Raw genomic sequence first — 27,929 nt, forward strand, 5'->3', positions numbered from 1 at the left:
TTCTGCAGAAACCAGAACGAGGAGACGAGTGGCCCTGGGAAGACTCAGAAGCTCCTAACTCATCTAAATCACACTTTTGAAACAATTTGAACCCTACCCTGCACTTAGAGTATATCCAGGCTTAACTAAACGATGACACACCCATATCTCTGTAGAAACTACTACAACAGATAATATGAAATAAGGGATTAACCTGGCGTGAAATGGAAGGTCTTGAAATAAACACACTTCTTTCCTATCATATACTATAAATGGCTTTTAAGAGTGTTACTGGCAGTAAGGAGGGATGAAACAAGACTCACAGCATGAGTTAACTAAGAAGTAAGTGTCAGACACCTATTTATTGTCGCATTGGAGTTATTTCTACCTCTTTTCAGAGGCACCTACCTCATACACAATTAGCGTTCCATTCTCAGTATGAAAAGAGCAGGACATGTTTTGACAAGTACCGCAACAAGTATGGTGACTGGAGGGAGGGATATATATTTGATGCTGGAAAGAAAGGAAAGCAATAATAAATAAATAAATAAATAAAATTTTCAACATACATTATAGGAAAATTCATTGATTTTTAAACTAAAAATACCAAGAGAAACGATATATGGATGGATGGATATTTTTACATATCCTGCTAGAAGTTGCTTTTCAAAATAATGCTGGAAGCACAAGATGCACATCACCACCACTAAGTTGTCAAGTTCTTGCTGAGCAAACAGGGCTAGCAAAAGTCTTCACTTCTACTGTTATCCTAATGTTATAGTTGTGCTCAAAAATTGCATCATTCCTTTATTTTAAGGATAATCACAGCTTCACATTGTTGCGAACTGTTCACTATTGTAAAATACATGGCATTATATCCTGTGTTCTCATCTTTTTCTTGTAAACACTGTACAGTGTAACAAAGGTCTCCATCCAAGTACTGAATTACTGACTGTCCAGGATTCAGTACTGTGACCTCTTCCAAGATGCACACTTCATCCTTCTCTAACACCAAAAGAAATAAATGTTATCAGAGGGCAGGGAAAATGAGGTCATCTAGCAATTTAATGGAATCAGTGTGAAGACAAAAGTAGGGTAAAGTCCTGTGCTCTAGAAAGCTTGGTTGGTGGTTTTAATTATCAAGCAAGTAGGAGGTATAATTCAACTTAAGAAAATGCTATGAAATGCAAAACTGCCTTTTGTCAGTTATTATCAACTAAAATTGATAGTGTTCCAACTATGAAAATTAAAAAAAAGGTTGATGATTGTATTTTTGTAAAGAGTTCTAGTATTTAACATTGAGCTAAGTACACCACATGAATTATTCTGCACTTCACGGAATGTTTAATGTCAATTAAACCAGTATGTCTGAAATTACCTGTGGGATGGGTGTGTGCTCTAAGTGTACTTTGCTCCTGGAGGCAGTTTAGCATGGGCTGAGGTCAGGTTTGCAGCACACCTGAAGCACCCCCATGCACAGTGCAGCTGAAGTCTAGTCTACACGGGGTAGCTGAGTGAGGGAAGGGAGCAGAGGTCTGGTTGGGAATTTATCTGGGTCATCGCTTGTCCATCCCAGAGAGGTTTGGCTTGGTACCTACCCTTATGCTGGCTGAACAGGTCTGTTGCTCTGGTGTGACATGTCTTACTTGTCCTCAACACTGGACTAGAAGCAGTCACACCACTCATACTCAGCTGTGGTTCGTGACCTGCCTCTCGCCACAGAGACAGTACCTGACTCTGAAAGCTTAAGGATTTTTAGAACTCTCCTACACCCCACCAGAATGGACACAAAATTGATGAGTTAGCAAAGCATCCTATTCAGAAAAGAGAGCATAATTACATAACTAGGTAGTCACACATAAAAATCAAGATAAAAGAATGTTTATGTTTGAGAAGGTTGTTATGGTCCTACTTCTGCTTTCTTTGCATGGTCTTTTTACTAACAACTGAAACAAAACAGCTAGAAATAGGAAAAACTTACCACAAACGTAATGAGTACATCCACAAGCACTGGAAACACTGCTGTCTATTTTTTTAACTTCCCCCAACTATAAAAATGTAAAAGAGTTTGTTATGTCGTGCACAATTAATTGTAGTGCTAAACAGACATTTTTCTCTAAAACTAAAATATGACTTTCATCACATCTACCCCTCCTTTCATAAAAGAGAAAAATTTTGATTTACTCAAGAAACAGGAGCACATTTAGAGTTATTCAATGTATTTATCTCTTTCAACAGAGGCAAAGCACTTAATTTTCTCTAGGAATGCATGTGAATAGCAGAGTTACTAAACAGTCATTTTTCCTGTGATACATAGTTATTTCAATACTGAACTTAACAGGAAATGACTGTTTCCTATTAATTTTCTCCCAAAAGATAGATGAAAGCTCTTCAAATTTGCAAGTCCTCCTTAGAATTTAAATTTTCCAGTCTTCACATAAGGGAAAGAGAAGTCCAAGCTATAGGCTTGATAGGCAGAATGTCCCTTTACTAATGGGAGTTCAAACATTCACTCATAATTATTTTCCAGATCACAGTCCCTATAGTTGGAAAGTATGTGTGAAGCAAGGTATTTATGACTTCTCATATAAGCTAAATTCAATGATGTTAAATCATTTTAATAAAAAGCATAAATGATTAACTGAATAACACATTTCTCCAGAAAATACATGTGTTCATAAAGCTCATTTCTACTTATTAAAAAACAATCGGGAATTGTTTACATGGAAAACCTTCCCTGCACACTGTTTTGAGTCAACATTGAAAAGAATAATATTGCAGTTGCTTTTCTTTCTTTTTTTTTTGACATCTTAAAATACACAAAGTGAAATTTCCCTAAGGAACAGCTGACATTGTGCAGACACCTGAGGGAGTTACATGCTTGAGCTGGGGACCAGGAGGCAGTCTCAGTCTGTCCCTATTTAGTCTTATCACCCTTTACAGATAATCGACACAAGGAATGGAAAGGGAAGAGTAAGAGGGTTGAATAACATCAATAAAAATATCTCAAGGACAGTGCTTACCAATTTACAGGTCAGAAAAGTAGTGTTTTCACAGCTGCATTCTGAGAAGAGAACAAGAAAGTATTATTAGTCAGTTAGTTAATTTTTTGGCTTCTGTTAACAGCAATGACTAAGGAATAAAGCAATAATTACCACAGTGCCATTCTGGACAACACTGCCCGGGTATCTTTTCCTTCATCAGTTTCATGTCATCTCTGCAGTTCATAGGAGGCTCAGAACAAAGATTTTCATCACAAACTAAATGGGAAGGAAAGATGGGTATGAGAATTCATTCGAATTTCCTTTGACTTTTCCAGCTTATACTTCTTTTCATGCACTATTTTTAAAATAATGATTTTTTAGAAAACATTATCATGCTTCTTAAACAAAGATCTTCAAAAGTGCTTCTTGTTGCCTTAGAACATGTTTAAATTTAAACATCACACAGGAATCATTTAATATTCTTCCTACTTCAGAGTCACTCAAGCTGATAATCAGTACCTAAGAAAACTAAAATCACAGCTTTTTAAAAACGTGTTTGGTTTTTTTCCTCTAAGCTACAGATGTGCCACAAAGCGCATTTCTGTAAGATAACAGGGAGCAACTGCCCTCCGGAGATGACTCTAATAGGAAAATACCTGCCTGTATTATCAGAGGTAGCTTATTTGGTGGGACTCTGAAAGAAGACCATATACTAAGATCTAACTTCCTACCTGCCAGAATTTGCTAAAAGCAGCACCAAACAGCTCTGCAGAAACTTCCACCTGAGTGCAAGTGCCAGGAAATGGAAAGCACCCAAATATGGAAGCATGTGAAGTAAAAATCACTAAGCTCCAAACTTACTGGAAGACAATTTAATCAATTGTAATTACCCAAAGACTGCAATGGGATGAGAGTTAATCTGAATTAAGCAGTTACTCTTGTAGACATTACTTAAGAACAAATAGCACAATTTCTGTGTTTTATGAGGCACACTTTTTTCTTCTGGCTGCTCATTGTCTCAATAGTGGTCAACCCAGAAGAATTTGAAACCCTTGGCCTACTCCTTCCCCTAAATGCTAAAAGTGTAAAGAAACTGCTGAAACACTAATGAGTGATACAACAGAGGAACAACAACACGGAAGCTGTTTTATTACGGGTGTTTTAATCTGAACAGTGACATAGTCCAAGGATGGCATTCAGTTCCACATTAATATGCTGGTATTTAGATCACCCTGAAAGTAGCTATTTGCTGTCTGGTAAACTAAATAATCTCTCCAAACTCCATTCACCGGATTGGTTAGAACACCACTGAGTCTGTCAAGGACTTTGAACCTACTTCAAACGCAAACACCCTCATTTAGATCTCTTAATCTCTATCTGAAGCCCATCCTAACTGCTGAATCAAAACAATCACACACATACACAGTCTGTCATTTTACTAAATTCAATCACGTATTGAACTGACAGTAGTTACACTCACCACAGCAGTAACGAGGACAACAGTATTGCATGGTACTAAGGTCTACGGTGAGAATTTCCCCTTCATTACACAAGGGAACAGGCTCAATACAGGATTCACAAACTAAATTAAAAAAAAACCAACCAACCAAACAGACATTTATAAAGTTCTAAGTACTAAAAAGTTCGCACACGTGAATTCTATTTAATAGACTCTATAACAAGTCATATTATGTTTGTTACTTCAATAAAAGGGTTTTTATGGATTGACATTCAAATTTAAAACTATAACAAAGTTTAAGTATGATGTTCAAAATTATGTTGGAAATAGCAGATCCTCAAACCCAAGAATAATTCATGCTCCAGGCAATCTAACCTGGGTGAAGTCCAACCGACCTCTGTAAAACTTCTTGGCCTAAGTTACTAGGTTTGAAACTATAGACAGTTTTTGTAAATACTTAACTATTTCTCAGTTATCCATCAAAATATTAGAGGCTTCTTACCACAGAGATAAGAGAAACAACAGGGATCTTCCTGTTTTGCTTCAACAATAAATTGATCTTCTCTGCAGTCCGGCTGGGTAGCATTGAAACAAACTGAAGGGTCACATTCTTTACGATGTGAAATAAACAATATTTTTAAAAGAGTCATAGCAACAGTACAAAAATGATAAAAGACAAAATATTCTTCATCTACTTATTAGAACATACTCTATCAAATCATATGGTAAATCAAGAGTGACACAAAACACAAGAACAAAAAAGCATCAGAGAGTGAAAAAAACCCATCATTTCTGCTGCTGTTTATAATATCCCATTATGTTAACAATCAAAACAAAGCGTAAGGCAAATTTTCTTACAACACATAATACGAGCATGGAAGATCTCTCAGTAACTGTGTTTTTATATTTCCCTTACCACATCGGTACTGTGGACAGCAGGACAGGGCATGGTATCCTACCACTAATTGTTCATTGGCTTTGCATGTTGGAATATTAGTGTCACACAATGACATGTTACATTCTGTGGGATAAAAAACAATCAATTTTGACATATTTGAAGAGATGCACGTGCAAGTCCTATAGCTCAACATATTTATACCATCTAGTACCGAGATCTACAAACTAGGAGCAGCCCAAGTCGTCTTAAAGTGCACTCCATACTGTCATGTAGGCCTCCAAGCTCAGCCAGGGGCCAGTGTAACTCTATTAGTGTGGTTCATTATACCTCTTTTAAAGCAGATATTTACTTGCTCGGCTTCCTACACATGAAGCCAGCAAAAATGTCCCAGTAAAAATATTCCCTAAAAAAATTGACAATACAATCTTTTTTACAAGCATCTAACTAAGGAGCAAAAGCACCATATCAGCTAGATCATTTGTTCTTGTTTTAATTGAAGATGTTATGAAGACATAAGTATCTTCTGCTTAACATTTTCGGAGCAATAAGCATATTCCTTTTTCTAACAACCATGGTTAGACAGAATGATCGTATTCAGTGATCAGCTCACAGAATGCTGCTTCTGGGAAAAAGCAGCAAGTGAGAGGACACCCCTTGTGACACCAAAACGCTAATAAGAGAAGCATACAGGCTCTGACGTCTGTCCCAATTATCAAGCTACTTCTGTCATTGAGTATTTCTCAATTTCTTTTGAAATTCCACCCAAGAGCTTAAAAATTCATTTTTAACGGAAGATTTGTTGTACTAGTGGACTTCTAAGAAAAAAGAGTGAGATAGCCTTACAAAGAAAAGAAACCTGCTTTCTTGGCCCAACCAGGCACAAGTACCTAAAAATCACTTCTGAAAAATGTTACCTTGAACCCTGTCTAAATACTGTTATCTGCCAGTGCATGTCAGGCACTTACCTTATACTTCTGTTACTGAAAACAAGTGCAGTACATACCACAAACTTTCTTTGGACAGCAAGCTCGCTCTTCAATGACACGGACAATAACTTCCCCTTCTCTTTCACAGGTTAGTGGTGCATCCTCGTCGCATTCAGGTTCTACAGCAACAATGCTTCCATTTTCTGAACAGTTGTACATGCAACAGCCTCTCATCGATCCATTCCAGATCTCCCCAGCAGAGCGGGGTTGTCCTTTGTTATCTGTACACACTGAGAGAAAAAACAGAATATCCTTCAACAAGCAGAGAGTGCAGATATCCTGCAAGCAACTGTGAATTGCATAAAATTATTGCGTAAAATAAGAGCCTTGTGGAGCATTATGATCAAGGAATCCAAGAAAAGATAATGACCTCGAAAACCCCAAATGAACAAATGCTTTGCCGCGGGTGAAGATGCTGTGTGCAAGGGAAAGAACCTGCCCATACTATTTCTTCTTAAGTATTCCAGGAAAGAGAGCTACAGAAGAATGACCGTCCTTTTTCCCAGGAGAAGTACATCATCACTGGCTCTTGAATTCAGGTGAACTGAAAGCACAAACTGCTGTAGCTTGAGGATAAAGCTGGCCTCTGTTGAAGGAAGCTGTACCAGATCCACATTTACTGAGGGTGGACACAGAATTTAAACATTGCTTACACCGAGCTGCTGGTTAATATTAGCATATCTGCGAAACCACTCTCTCCTGCTGCACTTACTGCATTTTCCTTCTGGTATACAGAGATCAGAGTCTGTTCTATGCAGAATAGTGCCATTTTTACAAACACAGTCTTCCCTTAAATAAGAACAGGGAGAATCTTCGTAGAACCATTTATTCAAGCATGTCTTGGCTTCACAGGGTTGCAGACAAGGCTGATATTCCTTGCCCTCAGGACAACTCAATGCTGCAAATCATAAAAATAGGATATCGAGTGCTGCTGTTATTCTTTCAGTATTTCATTGGATAAACAAGTAGTAAGAACAACCGAGTGTATCACAGACATGCATTTATATTTTTAACAGTACTTCAGGTAAGCAACTTGTTCAATCAAGATTAAAAGTGATTCATGACACTTAGACTAAAACAATACATCTTGAGAACTTCTACCCTGATTTGCTAATGCTGTGATAGAATGAGAGGGTACTTACAAAAACAATAGAAAGAAATATATTTTTAACTCATCATTAAAACTGCAGCAATATAAAGCCAGATTGGGGTATAGAACATGGCTATCTGCTTACAACAGTAATCAGGTGTCCTCCATTTAATGCAGATGTTGTGCTTGTTGCATAAAGCCACGTATGCAGAAAGTGCATCACACTCATAATTCCAAAAATATGTACTGTTGATCCACATCTTCTCACAAAACTCCTGTGGTGAAACCTAGAACATATTGTAATTGAGAATTAACAAGTACAAGAGTTTTCTGTAATTAAAATAAATCATTAATTACAAAAAATAATATGGCTACCAGGGAAAAATCACAAGCAGGGATATTTTTCAGAAAACTCCTTCAGCAAAACTGAAACCGCCAGAATTTTTTATGCGCATCAGTAGGCACAAAACAAAGTCCTAATGAGTTTGTCAGACTACTTACAAGAACTTTTGCAGTATAGCCCTGTAGCTGAAAGTGAACAAACACAGCTGAACATTGCTGCTGTACCTTTCATAAATTCTTGCTGTGAATCAACTATTGCTGAATACTCTGTTTCTGTGTCCATAGGACCCAGTATAGCCTATCTTACTAGTCTAAATGCAGGTGGCGCAACCTATCTTATTTCTATTGGTTTTATTTGCGTAAGCTAATGGCAAGGCGGAAGAAGTCAGATTTTGGTTCATTCTGCCTGTTCACTGCTGTGCTGCAGCCCAGCTCTCCCTGTGGTTTTGGCAAATCTTCAAGCAGTCACTTACTTTTGCCACATCGCTAGCTCTATTACCTATCTTTGTCCACTTGCTTCTTGCCTGGGAAGCACACAATACACTTTATCCACTCTGCTCTGTCATCATTGTGTACATGAAAGGAAACAAATTTTATAATGTATTAACTAAATGCTTGGCAGTTTTCAGGCTAGGGCAGGTGTTGCTGTAAACCGGAAAAGAAGCAATTGTATTGTATCTGAGTCTATGAGAGTTCTCCTGGAGGCGTATATGAAGTAGGAATACTGACTAGTCAAATTCCCCTTAATCATTTTAAAATTATATATGTTAAAACAGTTATGAAAAGCAGATGTGCTGCACTACACATTAGAAAGTACAGCGTCCAGAAACAGATGATTTGTGTAAAAAATGCTACCAAATTGTCCAGTTGTCAACTCATGAAAATAAGCACAACATTAAGAATCTGCATCTCTCTCTCACTCTTTTGTTAACTATACATTTTTTATTTAATTTGCACCTGGAGTTTCACTGATCTTTGTACTCACTTTCTTGTGACAAGGGATGAAAGTGCTTCTGTTCAACAGTTCCATACAGTTTGAGCAGTTATCTTCAGTACAGCTTCTTACTGGTCTCCTAGTCGTTACATCAAGTGATTTCTCGATTTCCCAGCTCCTAATGAATGCTTTGATTTCCTCCAAATTTTTAATTATGGTCCTGTTTTGCATTTTGAGGTCATCAGTAGGGTCTCCGTTACACACCCCTGGAGACAGAGCATCACATTCAAGGCACAAGCAAACATGCCACATTACTTCCTTTGGGAAAGAAAAATGCACTTGATAAGGTAAGATTAACATTGCTTAACTGTGAGGCTTACTCATCTGAATTTATAAATGAAAGCAGTTATATGTCCACTGTAGTTCCAAATTTATACCTACAATTTTACTTGTCGGGTCAATGGCCAAGCACAACAAGCAGATAGATGCAGTGTAAGTGATGATATTATTCCCAGCAATGAATTAACTTTGGAGAAAAACTGCTACCAAAATGTGATGTTGGGTGTGGCAAATGCACTGACTTGGCACCAGATTCTGATCTCATACTACTGAAGAGCAATGAACTCCTTTGCAGTAAATGTTGATGGCTTTCAAATTAACTGCACGTCACTGATGATTTAACACTGTAATGAAACTTAATTGAACATTCTAAATGCAGGAAGTTATGAAAGGAATCTTGTGATGATCAAATTGCTTTCTCTAGAGAAAATATTTTTCTTATTTAAAATTATTTATACAAATCCACTGAAAAAAACAACCCCTCCAACCTCACCTGACATTGAATGGCTACCTGAACCCATTATTGTATGTATTCAGTTAATTCATCAGTGAAAACATATACTCCTTATAAGCACATAACAAGCCATTAAAGCCATAATTGGAATCTTCAGAATAGTGTTTTACATTGTAGGGACTGATCAGCCAAAGTTCCTATATCCTTCTTTCACTTTCCTTCTGCATTGCTAACCACAGACTAAGTTCTTGCCTTTGGGCTTCCAGCCTGGCGTTCTGATGCTCTCCAGGGTCTCTTGATAGAACTGGACTAGCCTGGTGCGACAGGCTCTCAGACCGCATAGAGAAATACTGAAGATGTTTGCATGATAAGAAGTATTTGACAGAAACAGTTCTTTCCAGGATTCTTAATATTTCTGCTTCTTGCTTCTGGTCAAACTGTGCTGGCATTAGAATGCATAGGGACGTATTACAGAATTGCAGAATCAATACAGCTTTAAAAATAAAGAAAATTTACCCCATAGTCCCACATGGTTTTGTTAGGATTTTTTTTCTGTGAGAGGGGAAAGGACAGGAGAATCCCAGATGGGAACAAATGGCAAAGAATAGGACAGAAGCACTGAAGCAGGCTTCAGATTTCACAGAAAAATATCAGGTAGAGTAACGCTTTGCAGTAGAGGTTGGATTTGTCTGTGTAGTCTTCCCCTTTGTGTCTTTTCATGGCACAAAGATTAACTATTCTATAATATAATCCTTCCTACACTTCAGCTCAGCTCAGCTCAATATTTTTCAGCAACCATAGAGAAGATGACATGATAGTAGGAAGAGATGCAGTACCTGCCAGGGCCAGCATTTGCCTTCTCTCCCTAGATGTAGGAAAACTTTCCTTTTGTTCAAGCAGAATACAGTAATTGATTATAAATGCTTAATTTGTTCATGATTGTATTTAAATTGAATTTTTCTGCTTTATAGCTAAAAGCATTTTAAAATATTATAAAAGTTCATTTTCCTGTTCAATATGGTGTAGAATCTGTAAAATCACAGTGCACCAGAAAATTAAAATTTATTGTAGAATTCAAATAACTCTGAAATACCTGCTAACATCTTTCCACATGAGTCATACTGGCAGAGTTATAATCAGGGAAGCCAGAAACATGCTAAATTTACTATCATTGTAATTTAAGTCTGAGTCAACTCAGCATGGTTTTGGACCATAAATCCAGCCTTAAGAGGTCTGAATTTGGATTTGGCATCCTCAGGGAACTTGAATGCTTCCCTAGATACACCTTTTATTAGTGCTTGCGTAACTATAAGCTGCCACTGCTAATATCTGTCAGTTCTTTTTTCCTGTGATCACTGAAATATACTGTCGCTACCTGAAGTCCAGTAGCCACTTCTCTAGTGAAAATTTTCCCCTTTTCTTCACTTGACTTCAACAGTATTCTTAATCACAAGCAGAGATGTGAACATTTTTTAAAAGTTAATTTAATACAATGTCTTGATCATTACTTGCTCTGAAAACTACCTTATTAGCAAGCAGTGCTTTGAAACGGAATTTTTCATTTCTCGTTATTAATTAATAGAATTGCACGAGCTCGCCTTGTAAGGACAGCAGATCACAAACACAAAAAGGAGATGTAAGTTTTAAATGGGACGTTATTAAGTAAGAAAAAGAATTGCCACCATTGCCTCACCACAGAGTCCTTCTGTCTTCATCGATGTGTTAGGGTGTGGTCCATACTGTGTATCTATGATGCCTGTAACATGAGCCCACTTGATGCTAATACCAGCTGCAGTATTAATGACATACATTGCACCCATATCATGAATACTCAGTCCTTCTTTTGAAAGAGGGAATGACTGAATTACAGAATCCAGTATTACCTAAAATGAACCAAATACATTTCAGGGATAGAAACAGATTGTGATGATTTTAAATGTCTTTGCATCTTATGGTAAAAGATATTTTTTACAGCCTCTGCCACGTCCAGTGAGTGTTTAAATCACAGAGCTTGCTGTCAGTGCCATTTCCTATAACTGAAGATGAAGTACACATAAGAAAAAACAACGATATTGAAATCTTTTCTAATTAAGGAAGCAATAAATCTCATCTATCACATGCTGTATAGTAACAAAAATAAAGCAAAACACCAAAACCAAACCTCATCTCAATTACTCAAAGTTATCTTTCTGAACTGATCTTAGTACATTTCTGTTCAGTTCTAGGCTATCTGGAAATACAGCCTCAAGTATAAATGCCTTTTGCAACCTCTTTAAAATGACAAAAGAACTTCAAAATGTCATTTTGTATTAATGACCTATAAGTGAAGCATGGTATCAGAAGCGTACACTTCTTGCTTCTAGTCTACCCAAAATTACTCAGAACCTGAACTGCAAAAGTAGTCCTAATCCTGTAGTACATTAATTAAATTCTGATCTATTGCATTCTGCAACAGACTAGCTCTCTAGCTATCTTTTAGGTGTACACATACTATACATTTGTGATATATACCTACTTTTCTTGCTAAACGATCGATAAGTAATTTATATGCGTGTGTTGTTACATTTAATTTCTTAACGGTTGGACTCAATGATCCGGTGGGTCTATTCCAACCTGGTTATTCTGTGATTCTTTGATTCTGTGAAAACAGAGCCCTGAACTGCTTGCAGGGGGAACCTTGAAAGAAAAGTGACAAACAAGTTTAGTTACTATTGTTTTTCTAATTCTGTACCAGTGCAATTAGTAAAAGAAAATAAGTACTCACTGGTTTTCTTGTTGAATTTGCACTCTGAAAAACATTTAGAAAAACATTAGAAGTGCAACGATAGTCAACAGCATTCTTCTTAGGCAAAAATACGATGACTGATTTCTTTGTGTTTGAAGCTATTCTACAATCAATTTTATAATCAAACTATTTTAATACTTCCCTTAGAAATAAAAAATACACACTTTGCAGCAAATGTAGTACACCTTTCCATGACCTATTTCTGGAAACTTGATTTACTTATTAAAGTTTCAAATCAAATTTATGTGGGTTTATATGGAAAATAATACAGAAAAGATAACACAACATGAACAAGCTCAGTTTAAAATACATAGAAATACAATGTTGATGCCAATAAAATCCCCAGCTCTAACTTTGATAAAGCTGCTACTTTACCAAGGCATCTTTCTGCACAAGATTGCGTGTGTCTTAAAGAACTACACCTACAGACCTCTAAAGTTCATCTGCCTACGTGAGCTGTGTTTTGCTTTAAACTGCAACTAAGAAACAGTGAAGAGAACAATATAAAAGTAAACCTCTAAAGATCAAGTGTACGATTGCCGAGTGAGAGTAGGTAAGAGACCAAGTAGGGATGGGAAGGAAAGAAACTTGATGAAGTTCCTCATCAGGAACTTGTTTATCCACAAACTAAAGACGGACATACAAGGCCATTCTTCAAGGACTGCATAATTTAGGACTGTGAACAATACAAAGGAAATGTATGTGCAGACTCTAAGAATGACACTGACCTGACTTAAAGTCGCAGTCTAAAAATAAAGTGGCTGGATCGCCTCTGTCGGTAACGCAGAGAGTTGCACAACTACAAAGAACAACTCATCACCCTAATCCCAAACTCATGAAGACCTTCTTAAAATAACTACAGAAGTTTTTTGTGATTATTCAGTAATTTAACATATTGTAAAGTATGAATTCAGGGCCTCAAGAATATTTGTGGGCAGAGAGTCTGAAGCTATTCAGAAGTTATGTCGCCGCGATAGTTTAAAAGGAGCCTACATTTGATTTTCCTCATAATATCACATAGCGATAACTATTTAACCTTGAATAAAATTTGTTTATTTAGCCAACACATTGAAAGACGCGCCTTGAAAATTAAGTAACTTTCCATTTTTCAGTTTGTATGGGTTTTATCTGAAAGTTATAGTTTTGCAGAATTTCATACCTATAAGAGAAACTATTTTCATTATTGTGGAAATGCAAGAATATTGCCTGACTAGCAGGACATTTTTCAATATGAGCAATGATAGTTTCTCCGGGTAACTTGACTAAAATGTAGGAAGCCATATTACAGAGTGCTGTGTTGTTTCTATCGAATGTAATAACACTCAGTTCAGACAGTACAGAGCATTGACCTAAAAAAGAACTGTCATTTAATGAGGTTACCACAAAACCAAATACAAGGCATTTCTAAAACCTTTCACTTTTACCAACATTTGCTTTCATATGACATATATTTGTATACATATTGATGATCATATTCTGCAGGCAGCATACTGAGCCATAAGCAGAAGGAAGTAGCCTCTGTTACTCGGTGAAAATATCTTAACCTGCCACCGTGTGTCCAGTGATAAAGTTGAAACTGGCGATAATTTTCACTGAAGTCAATGTTTTACAGGCAAGGTCAATGAATCTGTGCGTTGCCTAATAAAATGTATGCATTAAAATATACGTATTTTTGAGATGCAGATAACAGGGGACTGCTCTGTCCTGTCTGGAGACAAAGATGTAAAAGTGCAATATTGGTTTCAGTAACGGTGCAAGGCTTTTAATATTACTTTTATTTGGGCTTTTTGAACCCTTGGCAGACAGTCAGCTGCCAGTTTCTGCAACTTCTACATATGAGTAAAACCTTCTGGGTTAACTGAAATTTGGGGATTCTGTCTTTCAGAAAATGTTGGGTTTTCATTTTTTTTCTTCACAGAATGTTAAAATCTCAGCATTACTACTGACAGAAATTCTGAAAAGCCTCAGCTGGAAAATGTTGGTGTTCATGTCACAGATTTCATTTCAATGTTTTAATTCCAAACAAACTATTTTGACTCTCTTGAATGTTAATACAAAGATACCAAAACGTTCCCTATATTTTATTCTGTTTTAATGATGAACAGCTCTTTTACATTTATGCCAGTATTCAACTTCCTATCCCCACTGTAATAAATCCTTAAGTTATTACTTGAAATTTACAGATCAAGGCTCTGTGTTGTTTTTAAAAATAAAACAGTGACTTACAGGGACATTCCCGTTCTGGGCAACAACTGTCCGTGTTCGCCTGAACTGGCATTCCTCAAAAACCACAGTCTGGCTTCTGCACATCCTTAGGGCAGTTCCTTGAAAGGTTGTATAACATCCAACCCGTATTAACACATACAAACTGGCTACATTTATCAACAGGTTCAAGGTATCTGGGCTGTCATATAAGGGGAAAACAATCAGAATCAACCTTACATTCCTTGCCTTTGTGAAGTTCAAATGATTGCTTGTTCATCACCCTCCCTGAGACAGAATCAGCATGTCAATATGACCTCTCATCGGTTATTGTTGGAATTAATTGATTTCATGTGCTTGTAGCAGGTGAGAACGATGCACATCAATTCACCCACACCCTTCCTGTTCCATCTAGCTTTGGTGGAATTCTCTATGTAAACCATTATGCATCGAGGTTACATGTTACATTCAGTAATAATCTGAAGCTTTTTAAGAAATACCGAATTACGCATTTCCAACTTTTTAAACCATATGACAAAGAAACAAATGAAAAACAAAGAAAGACAAGGTGATGTTATCCAGAAATAAAAAAAAAATCCATGGATTGTGGCTTTTTCTACAACTCAGAAATATATTTTGCTGTCTAGAATTGGCATATAATTTTAAAAGCCATTTTTTTAAGAGAGCAATCCGTTCAAGAAGCAGAAAATGTCCGGGCAGTATAAAAGCACTGATTCAACAAACCTCCAAGAAGAAATAAGGATTTTTAAATATACAAATAAAACCGAAAAAAAATAGAAGATATTTAAAATCTCTATTATTTACATACGTAGCATAACAGAATGGACTGGAAAGCAATAGATATTTTAACACATAGGGGCAAGTAAAACTGACCATACCACACATTCAGAAGCTGTAGACATCAGTGTATGAATCACTGTATCAAAGAAAGCCTTGCCAGCAATAACTGTCATTGTTTCTGTGCTTACTAGAGAAGTTTGTGCTTCCACAGGCTCTGAAGAGGAAGGCAGCGCTGTAACACCACTAGAATGAGATAAATTTGTTAGCGCTCTGGTCTGCAGCTCTGTGGGTTCTGTTAAATTGAAATAAGGTTGAATTGGTTTCTGCATTGGGATTTTGGACCAATCTGATGTTGTTACATGCAGTACTCCAGAAAGAGAGAGATTTTTTCCTGAGGTGGTAGTTCTTGAAAAAGGTGAACTCTGAACTGCAGATACTGTCAAATAAAGCAGGGAAGATTTCTGAGTTGTGGTTGACTTTGGCTTGGTAATGTTTCTTTGTTCATGCGAAGGCTGACTGCCTTCTGAAATATCCACAGTCCTTTCAAATAAGGTTGTGAATTTAACTTCTGAAACTGTAAATGGGGTACTCTTTGTCTGGGATAATGGACTCGTAGTATCACTTGTTTTCATGATTATAATTTTTGGAGTTTCATTAGTGCTCTGTAAAGCTTGAGTCACTGCAGATGTAAATAAAGATTTGAGTGGCACATGCATAGGTGTTTCTGTGGTGTTAGGAAGCGAAGACGAAGCCATAAAAAAACTCCAGATCCGCAACAGAAGAATCAGTGGTTTCTGTAGTAATCCTAGAGGCGACAGTGGTGCCAGAAGCAATTAATGAACTTCCTGAAGAGCTGGATGGTATTTTTGCAAAAATATAAGGTGCTTTTAAGGATGTAGCATTCACTCTTGTGTTCATGATCATTGGTGTAGTACATTGCATGATGAGTCCAGATGATATGGTTGATATCGTTCCATCTTCTTCTGAAGAACTCTGTTGTCCTAGAGAAACTGTAGAGATACGAGTGGTCTTAGGAGGTGGTAAAGACATAGAGACCCTACTGGACTGGCTGTCTAAAGTGGCCTCAGCAATTGTAGGCATTAGTAAAGGGGACATTGAAATGGATGTTTTTAGTACTGCTAAAAGGTTGGTAGAAAGGCTTAAGTTTGAAGTGAAGGTAAAAGAATTTACAGAAGAAGTTGTCAAGTCTATAACTGGACTTTTTGAGGTTCCTTGTGTATCTAGAGATGAAATGGATGTTTTGGTGGCAGTTATACTTCGTGTTAATGATGATGTCCTACTGACTGTGGGAATCAATGAAGAACTTGTAGTATGAGATGTATAAGGTGGTACTGATGCTGATAACAAGATTGTGAAAAAAAAGGGGGATGACCTTGTAAGAGAAGGATCTTTGGGAATGAAAGTGCCTGAACTTCGTGCCACAGGGTCAGTTTTCAATTCTGTATGTGAACTGCTTGAGTACTCTGCAATATCTGGAGTAATTAATGTAGTGTTTCGAGGTAATATCAGTGTCCTAAAAGGGAAGACTGTAGACATAATGGATTTCTGTGGCTTTTTAGGAATGGATGAAGCTGAAAAGGAACCAGTGTGCATTATGAATTTATTTTCTCTTGAGACTTTACTTGCTATAGACCTATCCGAGATTGTTGGGTTGACTAGAAGAGGAGAAGCAGCAGAGGGTACTTTATAGAGACTTTTGGAGGTAACAGTAATACCTGCCATAGCTTTGGGATTTAGTGAGGTAATCAGTCAACTCACTGGTGTAGATACTGTGCGTATTACAGAAGGACTCGAATAAGTGCTTATAGGAATTTGAGAAGCAACTTGAGATGAAGAGTCAGTCATTATGGGTTGAGCAGCAGGAATGCTGCCTTTTATTAGTGGAGATGTCTGCTCATGAGCAGTCACTGAAATAGCCACTGAAGATAAAAATGTCTTTGGAGAAATACTAGCTGAAGAATTTGCATTTGATGATATAAGAGAAGTTTTAGACAAGGGTTTTGCTGTTTCAAAATATGAAACTGTGAAGAATTGAGGAAAACTTGTCTCAAAATTAGCAAATCTTGTAGTCATAGGAATTTGAGAAGCAGTTGAAGTCAGTGCAGAAAGAGGTGTTAGGTGAACCGTAGTTTGACCAATGCCAGATCTAGTTCTAACAGTCAAAGCCGATGTGCTTAGTGTCAACCATGAACCTAGGAAAAATACAGGTCTTGTGAAAGTTGCTTCGCCAGCCAGCAAAGCAGACAAAGACACTTGAGAGGATATTGTTGCTCCCTTAGAATGACTTGCTGAAGGATTCCTACTCCTCCCAATCCCTGCAGGTAGCTCAGAAGTGACAGAAGATGGCTTGGAGGTTAAAGTTGTTAAAGCTGAAGTAGGGGAAAGAGTCCCTAGCTGAGTGGTTGATGTTTCAAGTGGAAATGGAACTACCACTACAGAAATAGGTGTTGTTAATAATGTAGAACGTGTTGGATTAGGACTTGCACTGAGCAGGGTTGCTGGAGTTGCTATTGAAATGGGTAAAGTTATAGATGCAGTAGAACTGAGAGTACGTGATGTGACTGCTGAGGCTTGAAGAGCAGCTGGAAGACCTGTTGAAGAGATGAGTTTGGAAAGGACAGTAGGGCTGGATGTGCTGTGAAGTGCATCAGGAGGCTCCACTGTACTTGGTAATGAAAATGTTGAATAGGTGGCTGCCTTAGATGCTACCAATGATTAAAAGTCTGTAGTGGACTGTGCAGATGCATTCATTCCCTTTAAAGTTGTATTTGCCTTCATGGTTACTTTGTCTGTCACATCAGTATGAGTTGTCTCAGTCCCCAAAATAACAAGCTAAGGAGGTGTCTGAGGAAATCTGTCCGTAGCAGCACCCATGTGAGAGATTAACAGTGAAGGTTTTGTTCCAACTGCTGATTCTGTAGGCATCACAGGTATGCCTACAAGGAAAAACTCACGCTTCATTGTCTTTTAGGGATTACTGGTGAAGCAAATTACAACATCTATCTCTGCTCAACTCCCACAGAAATATTAACATATCAGAGCATCATTTTGCTGAGAAGATAACTTGCCAATGGTTCCGGGTTGCCTGAGGACTTTGAGGAACTCAGCTGACTCAAGAAGTTTCCTAATTCCAAGTAATTCCATGGAAAAATCCGTAAATCCAAAATAGTGAAATGTTTGAATCATAGAATCATAGAATCACCAGGCTGGACGAGACCCACCAGATCATCGAGTCCAACCATTCCCACCAAACTCTAAACCATGCCCCTCAGTATCTCATCCACCCGCACCTTAAACACCTCCAGGCAAGACGAGTCAACCACCTCCCTGGGCAAACCGTTCCATTGCCTGATGACCCTTTCAGTGAAGAATGTTTTCCTTATGTCAAGCCTGAACCTCCCCTGGTGGAGCTTGAGGCCACTCCCTCTTGTCCTGTCCCCTGTCACTTGGGAGAAGAGGCCAGCTCCCTCCTCTCCACAACCTCCTTTCAGGTAGTTGTAGAGAGCAATAAGGTCTCCCCTCAGCCTCCTCTTCTCCAGGCTAAACAACCCCAGCTTTCTCAGTCGCTCCTCGTAAGACTTGTTCTCCAGCCCCCTCACCAGCCTTGTCGCTATTCTCTGGACTCGCTCCAGAGCCTCAACATCCTTCTTGTGGTGAGGGGCCCAGAACTGAACACAGGGTTCGAGGAGCGGTCTCACCAGTGCCGAGTACAGAGGGAGAACTTCAATCTGCCTGATATCTGCTGGGTGTACAATACAGCAGAAAGGAAGCAGTCTAGGAGGTTCCTGGAGTGCGTGGGAGACAACTTCCTCGCACAGCTGGTGAATGAACCAACAAGGGAGGGTGCCCTCCTGGACCTGCTGTTGGTGAACAGAGAAGGCCTTGTAGGGGATGTGGCAGTAGGTGGACGCCTAGGACTAAGCGACCATGAGATGATAGGATTTTCTGTTCTAGGTGAAGTGAAGAGGGTGGTTAGCAAGACGGTAGCATTAAATTTCCAGAGGGCAGACTTTGAACTCTTCAGAAGGCTGGTTGGCTAAGTCTCATGGGAGACAGTACTCAAGGGCAAGGGAGCCCAGGAGGGCTGGGAGCTCTTCAAAAGGGTGGTCCTAGCAGCTCAGGAGAAAGCCATCCCCGTGGTCCGGAAAAAAAAGCCGGCAGGGGAGAAAGCCAGCTTGGTTGAATAGAGAGATCTTGAGGGATATCAAGAAGAAGAGAAATGTTTATGGGCTCTGGAAGAAGTGACAGGCCTCTTGGGTGGACTACAGGAGGGAAGTGAGATTGTGTAAGGAAAAAATCAGAAGGGCTAAGGCTCAGCTAGAAATTGGATTGGCCAAGTCAGTGAAAGATAAAAAAAATATTTCTACAAATATATAAACAATAAAAGGCGGACTAGGGAGACCATACAGTCCCTATTGGACACAGAAGGAACAATAGTAACAGGGGATGAGGAAAAGGCTGAGGTACTTAATCCCTTCTTTGCCTCAGTCTTTAGTTGTAAGGAGGGTCATTCCGTCTGTGTACTAACCCAGGAGCTAGAGGAGCATAATGAGGCTCCCGTGATCCAAGAGGAGGTGGTCAGAGCCTTGCTAGCCCGACTGGACACCTACAAGTCTATGGGGCCGGACGGGATTCACCCTAGGGTACTGAAGGAGCTGGCGGATGTGCTGGCCACACCCCTTTCCATCATCTTCCAACAGTCCTGGAAGACTGGGGAAGTCCCACTGGACTGGAGGCTGGCTGATGTTGTGCCCATCTACAAAAAGGGTCGCAGGGAGGACCCAGAAAACTACAGGCCTGTCAGTCTGACCTCAGTGCCAGGGAAAGTCATGGAACAGGTGCTCTTGAGTGCTACCATGAAGCACATGCAAGAGAACCGGGTGATCAGGCCCAGTCAACATGGGTTCACAAAAGGCAGGTCTTGCCAAACTAACCTGATCGCCTTCTATGACCAAGTGACTCGGCTGCTGGATGAGGGAAAGGCTGTGGATGTGGTCACCCTGGACTTCAGCAAAGCCTTTGACACAGTTTCTCACAGCGTTCTGCTTGAGAAACTGTCAGCCTCTGGCCTGGACAGGTGCACACTCTCCTGGGTGGAAAACTGGTTGGCTGGCCGGGCCCAGAGAGTGGTGGTAAATGGTGTGAAATCCAGCTGGAGGCCAGTGACAAGTGGGGTTCCCCAGGGCTCGGTGCTGGGTCCAGCCCTGTTCAATGTCTTCATCAATGATCTGGATGAGGGCATTGCGTGCACCCTTAGGAAGTTTGCAGACGACACTAAGCTGGGTGGAAGTGTCGATCTGCTGGGGGGTAGGGAGGCTCTGCAAAGGGATCTGAACAGGCTGGACCGCTGGGCTGAGTCCAATGGCATGAGGTTTAACAAGGCCAAATGCCGGGTCCTGCACTTGGGGCACAACAACCCTATGCAGTGCTACAGACTAGGAGGAGTCTGTCTAGAAAGCTGTCTGGAGGAGAGGGACCTGGGTATGTTGGTTGACAACCGACTGAATATGAGCCAGCAGTGTGCCCAGGTGGCCAAGAAGGCCAATGGCATCTTGGCTTGTATCAGAAACGGCGTGACCAGCAGGTCCAGGGAGGTTATCCTCCCTCTGTATTCGGCACTGGTGAGACCGCTCCTCGAATCCTGTGTTCAGTTCTGGGCCCCTCACCATAAGAAGGATGTTGAGGCTCTGGAGCGAGTCCAGAGAAAAGCAACAAAGCTGGTGAAGGGGCTGGAGAACAGGCCTTATGAGGAGCGGCTGAGAGAGCTGGGGTTGTTTAGCCTGGAGAAGAGGAGGCTGAGGGGTGACCTCATTGCTCTCTACAACTACCTGAAAGAAGGTTGTAGAGAGGAGGGTGCTGGCCTCTTCTCCCAAGTGACAGGGGACAGGACAAGAGGGAATGGCCTCAAGCTCCACCAGGGGAGGTTTAGGCTAGACGTTAGGAAAAAATTCTTTACAGAAAGGGTCATTGGGCACTGGAACAGGCTGCCCAGGGAGGTGGTTGATTCACCTTCCCTGGAGGTGTTTAAGGCATGGGTGGATGAGGTGCTGAGGGATATGGTTTAGTGTTTGATAGGAACGGTTGGACTTGATGATCCAGTGGGTCTCTTCCAACCTGGTTATTCTGTGATTTGTGATTCTGTGATTCTGAGAATAACCTCCCTGGACCTGCTGGTCACGCCATTTCTGTCACAAGCCAAGATGCCATTGGCCTTCTTGGCCACCCGGGCACACTGCTGGCTCATGTTCAGTCAGCTGTCAACCAACACCCCCAGGTCCTTCTTCTCCTGGCAGCTTTCCAGCCAGGCTGTAGCACTGCTTAGGGTGGTTGTGCCCCAAGTGCAGGACCGGCATTTGGCCTTGTTAAACCTCATGCCATTGGTCTCTGCCCAGCAGTCCAGCCTGTTTAGATCTCTTTGCAGAATCTCCCTACCCTCCAGCAGATCGACACTTCCACCCAGCTTAGTGTCATCCGCAAACTTGCTAAGGGTGCACTCAATGCCTTCATCCAGGTCATTGATAAAGACATTGAACAGGGCTGGACCCGGCTCTGAGCCCTGGGGAACCCCACTTGTCACTGGCCTCCAGCTGGAGTAAACTCCATTTACCACCACTCTCTGGGCCCGGCCATCCAACCAGCTTTCCACCCAGGAGAGTGTGCGCCTGTCCAGGCCAGAGGCTGACAGTTTCCATAGCAGAATGCTATGAGAAACTGTATCAAAGGCTTTACTAAAGTCCAAGAAGACTACATCCACAGCCTTTCCCTCATCCAGCAGCCGAGTCACTTGGTCATAGAAGGCGATCAGGTGAGTTTGGCAAGACCTGCCTTTTGTAAACCCATGTTGACTGGGCCTGATCACCCGGTTCTCTTGCAAGTGCTTCGTGATAGCACTCAAGATCACCTGTTCCATGACTTTCCCTGGCACTGAGGTCAGACTGACAGACCTGTAGTTCCCTGGATCTGCCTTGTGCCCTTTCTTGTAGATGAGCACGACATCAGCCAGCCTCCAGTCCAGTGGTACCTCCCCAGTTGTCCAGGACTGCTGGAAGATGATGGAAAGAGGTTTGGCAAGGACGTCCGCCAGTTCCCTCAAAACTCTTGGGTGGACTCCATCCGGCCCCATAGACTTGTGGGCATCTAGCTGGGCAAGCAAGTCTCTAACCACCTCCTCTTGGATCGTGGGAAACTTGTTCTGCTCCTCCAACCCCTGGGGTTGTGCGCAGAGGGAACAACTTTCCTTACTATTAAAGACTGAAGCAAAGGAGGCATTGAGTACTTCAGCCTTGTCCTTATTCCCTGTTATTGTTGTTCCCTCGGCATCTAGTAGGGACTGGAGATTCTCCCTAGTCCTCCTTTTGCTGTTGATATATTTGTAGAAGGACTTTTTATTGTCTTTCACAGACTTGGCCAATCTGATTTCTAGTTGGGCCTTAGCCCTCCTGATTTTTTCCCTGCACGTTCTTGCTTCCTCCCTATAGTCCACCCAGGATGCCTGCCCCTTCCTCCAAAGCTCATAGCCCTTCCTCTTCTTACTGATGTCTCTCAGGACCTCCCTACTCAACCACGCTGGTTTCTGGAATAAATATATTCTATCTTTGAAAGGTCATGCACTATATGAGTTAACTTTGTACTGGCAAATATCAAGCATGATGCATTTAAGTCAGAACTTGTAAAATAAAATAAGAAACAGTATTAAAATATAATTGTTATGTTCGAAGAATACCATATGGCCCAAATAAGAAATTGATGTGGTAGCTTCACACATGAGAAGCTATGAAATAGACGCAATGAATTTGTTACTGGTGGCTCAGCAACTGAAAAGTCTGAACTTTGTGCCACAGCTTTATCCCTTCCATTTGGGATCTTTCTACTATATGCATAGTATATACTAGCAGTATATAGTCAAATATAGTTGTGATGAGTGTAACCACACCACAAAAAGTTAAATTTAACACACTTAATTCAACTTTAGATATGGCTTGTAAAAAATGTATTTTCTGAATGAGGGCTATGTCCCAGAGAGACACTGTTCAACAGAAAGATGTTCTGGTAAAACCGTTAATTAAAAAAACCCCAGCAACAGACACTTGATTAAAACCTAAGGGGCACGGTTTAGTGTTTGATAGGAATGGTTGGACTCGATGATCCGGTGGGTCTCTTCCAACCTGGTTATTCTATGATTCTATGATTCTGTGATTCTTTCCTAGGATCTCTGGAGTGATTTGTAAGATTAGACCAATATAATAAAATATACTTACAGTCTTCCGGATAAACACATTTAAGTTTGATCTCATCAAGAATCATATTTTTAGGACAGTATAGCAAGCACCCTTCAACCCTTTAAAATATTGTATAGTTAACTCTAAAGCCATGGTGGAAATATAAACGACTTTTATATTACTTCACATTGGCCAAATGAAACATTTTAATGTCTTCCCCATCAGAGTTCTGAGAACTTTCCAGGGTAATGGTGAACACAGCACTTAGAGACATTTTAAGGTCAATAAGACACTGAACTGCACAATTTTGTTTCTGAATTTTTAATAATGAATTCTTTGCAGAGTCTGAGGTATGTGATAGCTTTGGTCCATTCTGCTTCCACAACAAGGTGGAAGTTCAGATCCCTAAGCAGAAAGGTTTCCCACAAAGCAAAGATCTTCCATACCAGGCTGCTGTTTTTACCAGATGTGTTCATTTTAGATATTCAAATATTTAGACTGACTCCATAGAAAGTCGCATTCTCGTTCTTGTGCACTTTCAGCAGAGGAGAGTGCAGACAAGTCCATGTATTCTCTTACTTTTTCATTTTGGGAGGATCTTTCATAAGAAATCACGATGTTAACAACCAGCGTGTCCATACATAAAAAGCTTGGGTTTTTAGGCATTTTTCCTTTTAGTATTTTGTGGCTCCATAGAAGCTATGGGAGATCCGTGGAGACAGGAAATCTTGTTACTAAGTAACATGATAACATCAGCAGTGCAAAATCTATCAAATCACTCTAATGAGAATCTCTTCGTATAAAGTTCCCTCCTCTTACAGGAGAGGGCATAGTCCACCCTTACTGTTTCTATAGTTTTTGATCTCTATCACACAAACACCAGAAAGCTGCAGTAATTTACAGCATCATGGGATGCTAGTTTAAGATGTGAATATAAATTCATTAAAGGGAACAGCCTTCATTTCATTTAAAAGATTTCTACTTAACCACTACCAGAAGCTAATCCCCTGGGCTAGATACATTATTCTTGTGGGGAAAGCTTGCATGTAAACAGGAATTTATACGGTGGGAAATGAGAGCCTTGTTACAAACGTATGCACATGACTTGAGAGAGTTGCTCACAAGAGTGATACTGAAATCTGGATGAATAAAATTTAGCACGTATTGCAGCTGCAGTAATTTTCAGAAAACATATGGTAAACATATTAGAAACTACAGTACAGTAGCAATACTGAACTTAACTTGACTTACAGAGGAAGGAATTTACATGCTATACCTTCAGGCTCACTACATGTTTTAACACCAGGATTAGCACAAGATTCATATCGCCATTCACACATGCTTCTATATGGCACAGATGCACTGAGTTCTGAGAAAGAAGAAAAAGATATTATTTGCTGATTATGTAGTCAAGAAAAAATTAATTCATAGCCTTTTCTCTAATGTACATTGGAATTGTCAAGGAAAAAAAAATGAAAACCAATTCTTGAGAACTCTCAAACAGGTGAGATTTTGTTCATTTTCAGTTTCAAGTACTTTACATTCAGTCAAGCTGAAACACACTGAAGCTTCAAAGGTACAAATACCTGCTCGCTTTTACAATATATTCTGTGTAAACAATTTAAAAATCAATTAAGCGTAGTGAAAGTTCTGTTGGTTGCAGAAACAATACAGTTGCCCCATTCATTTAAAAGAGCTGATCTTTATAGCTCACTAACAAGACAATAACGTGCACCCTTTTTGTGACATCACATATTCATTTTGAGAGAGTAAAATAATGAAAATGTAGTTCAAAGATAAAGTGATCATCACAACTGCAAAAATTAGAAAATAATAACATTAGGAGGTGGGATGGAAAACAAAGACAGAGTAGTAATTAAAAATAGGATACTATTGCTGATGAAAGGCAAGTGCTCTGAAGGCAAGCAGAAAAAAAAATACTTATCCCTGGCGATTATGCAAAATTTACCTTCAATATTAAAGCTACTTAAATGTTTAAATTTTTCTGAGCCATCGTACTTCCCCACTTTAACAGCAGACAAGGTGAGAATGATGAAAAAGCCTTTTTGACTGTACAGTTCAAAGGCACTAAGCCGTGGACTCCAGAGGCCCTGTTGGTGGAAGAAGGTGGCTCTTCTTCGAAAGGAGGCACTTGCCTGCCAGTGTTTCAACCCAACGGTTTCATTCTCATGTACATACAGAAAGTAGTTGGGTCTTTCAGCAGATTCAAGTGAAACAAGAGAGAGGGCTTCCACAGAAGGAAAAAAAACCAAACAAACAAGTAAGGTTTTCACAGAAGACTACATAAAAGTGAGATTAAAATCTATATCTTTAGCCTCTTTTAAACAACAGCTTTTCACCAAAAAATCAATTTTATGTAACACACAAAAAAAAAGTTAGAAAGGCAGAGTCTAAAGAAGGCTTAAAATGATCACATAATATAGAGCTACCAGAGAAGTAACAAGTTAGATAAAAACTACATTCAGCCTACTGCTACCACTTTTGAAATTATTCATAGGGAGTCTCAGATTAGATAGGGCTTGCTCACACTGGGAGGTTTTTTCTCAGATTTGGACAACTGCCTTACAGTTCAGCTGTACCAAAATTTCATTCAGCAAATAACATCACACAAATAATGTAAGAACATACCTGACTTCACCTTGATGTCAGGCTTTTTTTTTTTTTTTTTACACACTGTCATATCCAGCCATAGAGTAAGAAAACTTGTGGCCAGATACAAGACTCAACCCTCTATTTGCTTAACCAAAATAATACCAAAAATAAAAAGTGAAGAAAATTCTCTGAAAATCCTCTGAAAATAAATTCTGTGAGCAATGGAATAATCTGTATAGACTTATTTAGCACAAACCTAATACATGTGAAGAAAAGAAAATGTATGCATGAGGAAAAATATTTAAACATATTAATTTTTTTAATAGAGCTTGGATCAGTCCCTACTAAGTGAAAAACAAAGCTCAGGCGAGGAATAGCTGTTCACTAAGAAATTTCACTCCACATTGTTTGGAGTGGCTTCTCACTAACAATGCGGGAGAATGATGGTTCTAAATTGCACAGATTATGGTCCACTGAAAGTCACAAGGAAAAAAAAAAAAAAGGTGCAGTAGAAGTCATTGACTGAAGACAAAAACGTTCCTGCATCCTGCATTCACTTTCAGTGTTGATCCTTGCAAGATACGCGTGCCATTTCCAGTTATACAAACTAGTTAACTTTTTTCACAAAATAATTCTATGCACTTGTAGTTTGCAATCAAAAATTCTAAATCAATCTTTGAAAAGTCAGGTTTAAAGCTGGCAGCAAAGTTTTCGGTTTTGGCTTTTTTTTTAAATGGAACAATCAGTATTGCTTCTCAGAATTGAAAATATCTAGACTATTTTAGGTTATTTAAAAGATGGAGCAAAAATCATTCATATAGTTTGAAAATTAGGAATTGCCATTAGTAAAATTGTTAAGAACACTTACATAAATCTTTATCTTTGAAAAGACCTGGAGTTATCATGAAACTGAAAAACCTATTTCCATACACTCCAGTTCTAGGCAGGGCAAATATCTGTCTACTGGATACGTTGGCTCCTATAATTGTGTCATTCTCTCTGTAATTTGCCAAAATATAGGGTCCTTCACCGAGACCTAAGGGAAGAAAAATCAAATTTTAAAAAAAAAAATCTTCCTTGTGTAACATACATAAGTCTTAGTTGACATAACATATTGCATTAAATATTTTGCTATAGCTGGAATCAAATAAATTTGGAAATAAAGCTCAGTGTCTGAAGGTGTTATGCAGGAGTACGTCTGTATCTCTCTGTTCAATGTACTCCCTTCCTCTTTGAGTGGTGCGCAGAACACAGCAGATACAGAGAGCAAAGAAGGGTGGGTAGCTCTCCTCACAAAATGAAAGATACAAGAAAGTAATCTGAGCAGCTTTTTTATGGTGTTTAGTCTTTTACATGTCCTCATTTCTATACTCTGAAAGTTGTCTAGTTCATTCTCTCCCACAAACCGCTTGCTTCTGCCCCTCACTGCCCGAGTTATTACGCCATACTAAGTGTTTCAGCAGAGAAGTGGTCCAGCTGAAAAATAACCAGCTAGTTTTTCCAATCTGGTGCAGCGTATCATAATTGTCTTAACTCTGAAATTTTTTGATGCTTTGTGAGCTAAGGTATAGTAGGAATTGATGGAGTTTGGTGGTCAGAGCTGTGAACAAGGGAAACAAAGGGGCCTACCACCCATAGCATTCAGATACAGAGATATCCTCATCTCTGGCATCCATTTCTCTTCTCCTTCAGATAATTATGGGGAGTTAAAGCCCTGGTCCTCTGACCAACATTCCAGATCTGCCAGAGCTGCTCCAGTTGCCACCTCAAGGTCTCAGCATGAGGGCAATCTAGAAGAGATGCTAGCACTCCAGAGAAGAGGA

General features: G+C 39.5%; 1 pseudogene; it reads right to left on the bottom strand.

Moving 5' to 3' along the window:
- Positions 1-363: 363 nt before the first annotated feature.
- Positions 364-27,769, bottom strand: LOC138732737 (otogelin-like protein; annotated as a pseudogene).
- Between the last annotated feature and the right edge of the window lie 160 nt (positions 27,770-27,929).

This window comes from Phaenicophaeus curvirostris, chromosome 1, assembly GCF_032191515.1.
Source record: "Phaenicophaeus curvirostris isolate KB17595 chromosome 1, BPBGC_Pcur_1.0, whole genome shotgun sequence".
In the NCBI taxonomy this organism is placed as follows: domain Eukaryota; kingdom Metazoa; phylum Chordata; class Aves; order Cuculiformes; family Cuculidae; genus Phaenicophaeus; species Phaenicophaeus curvirostris.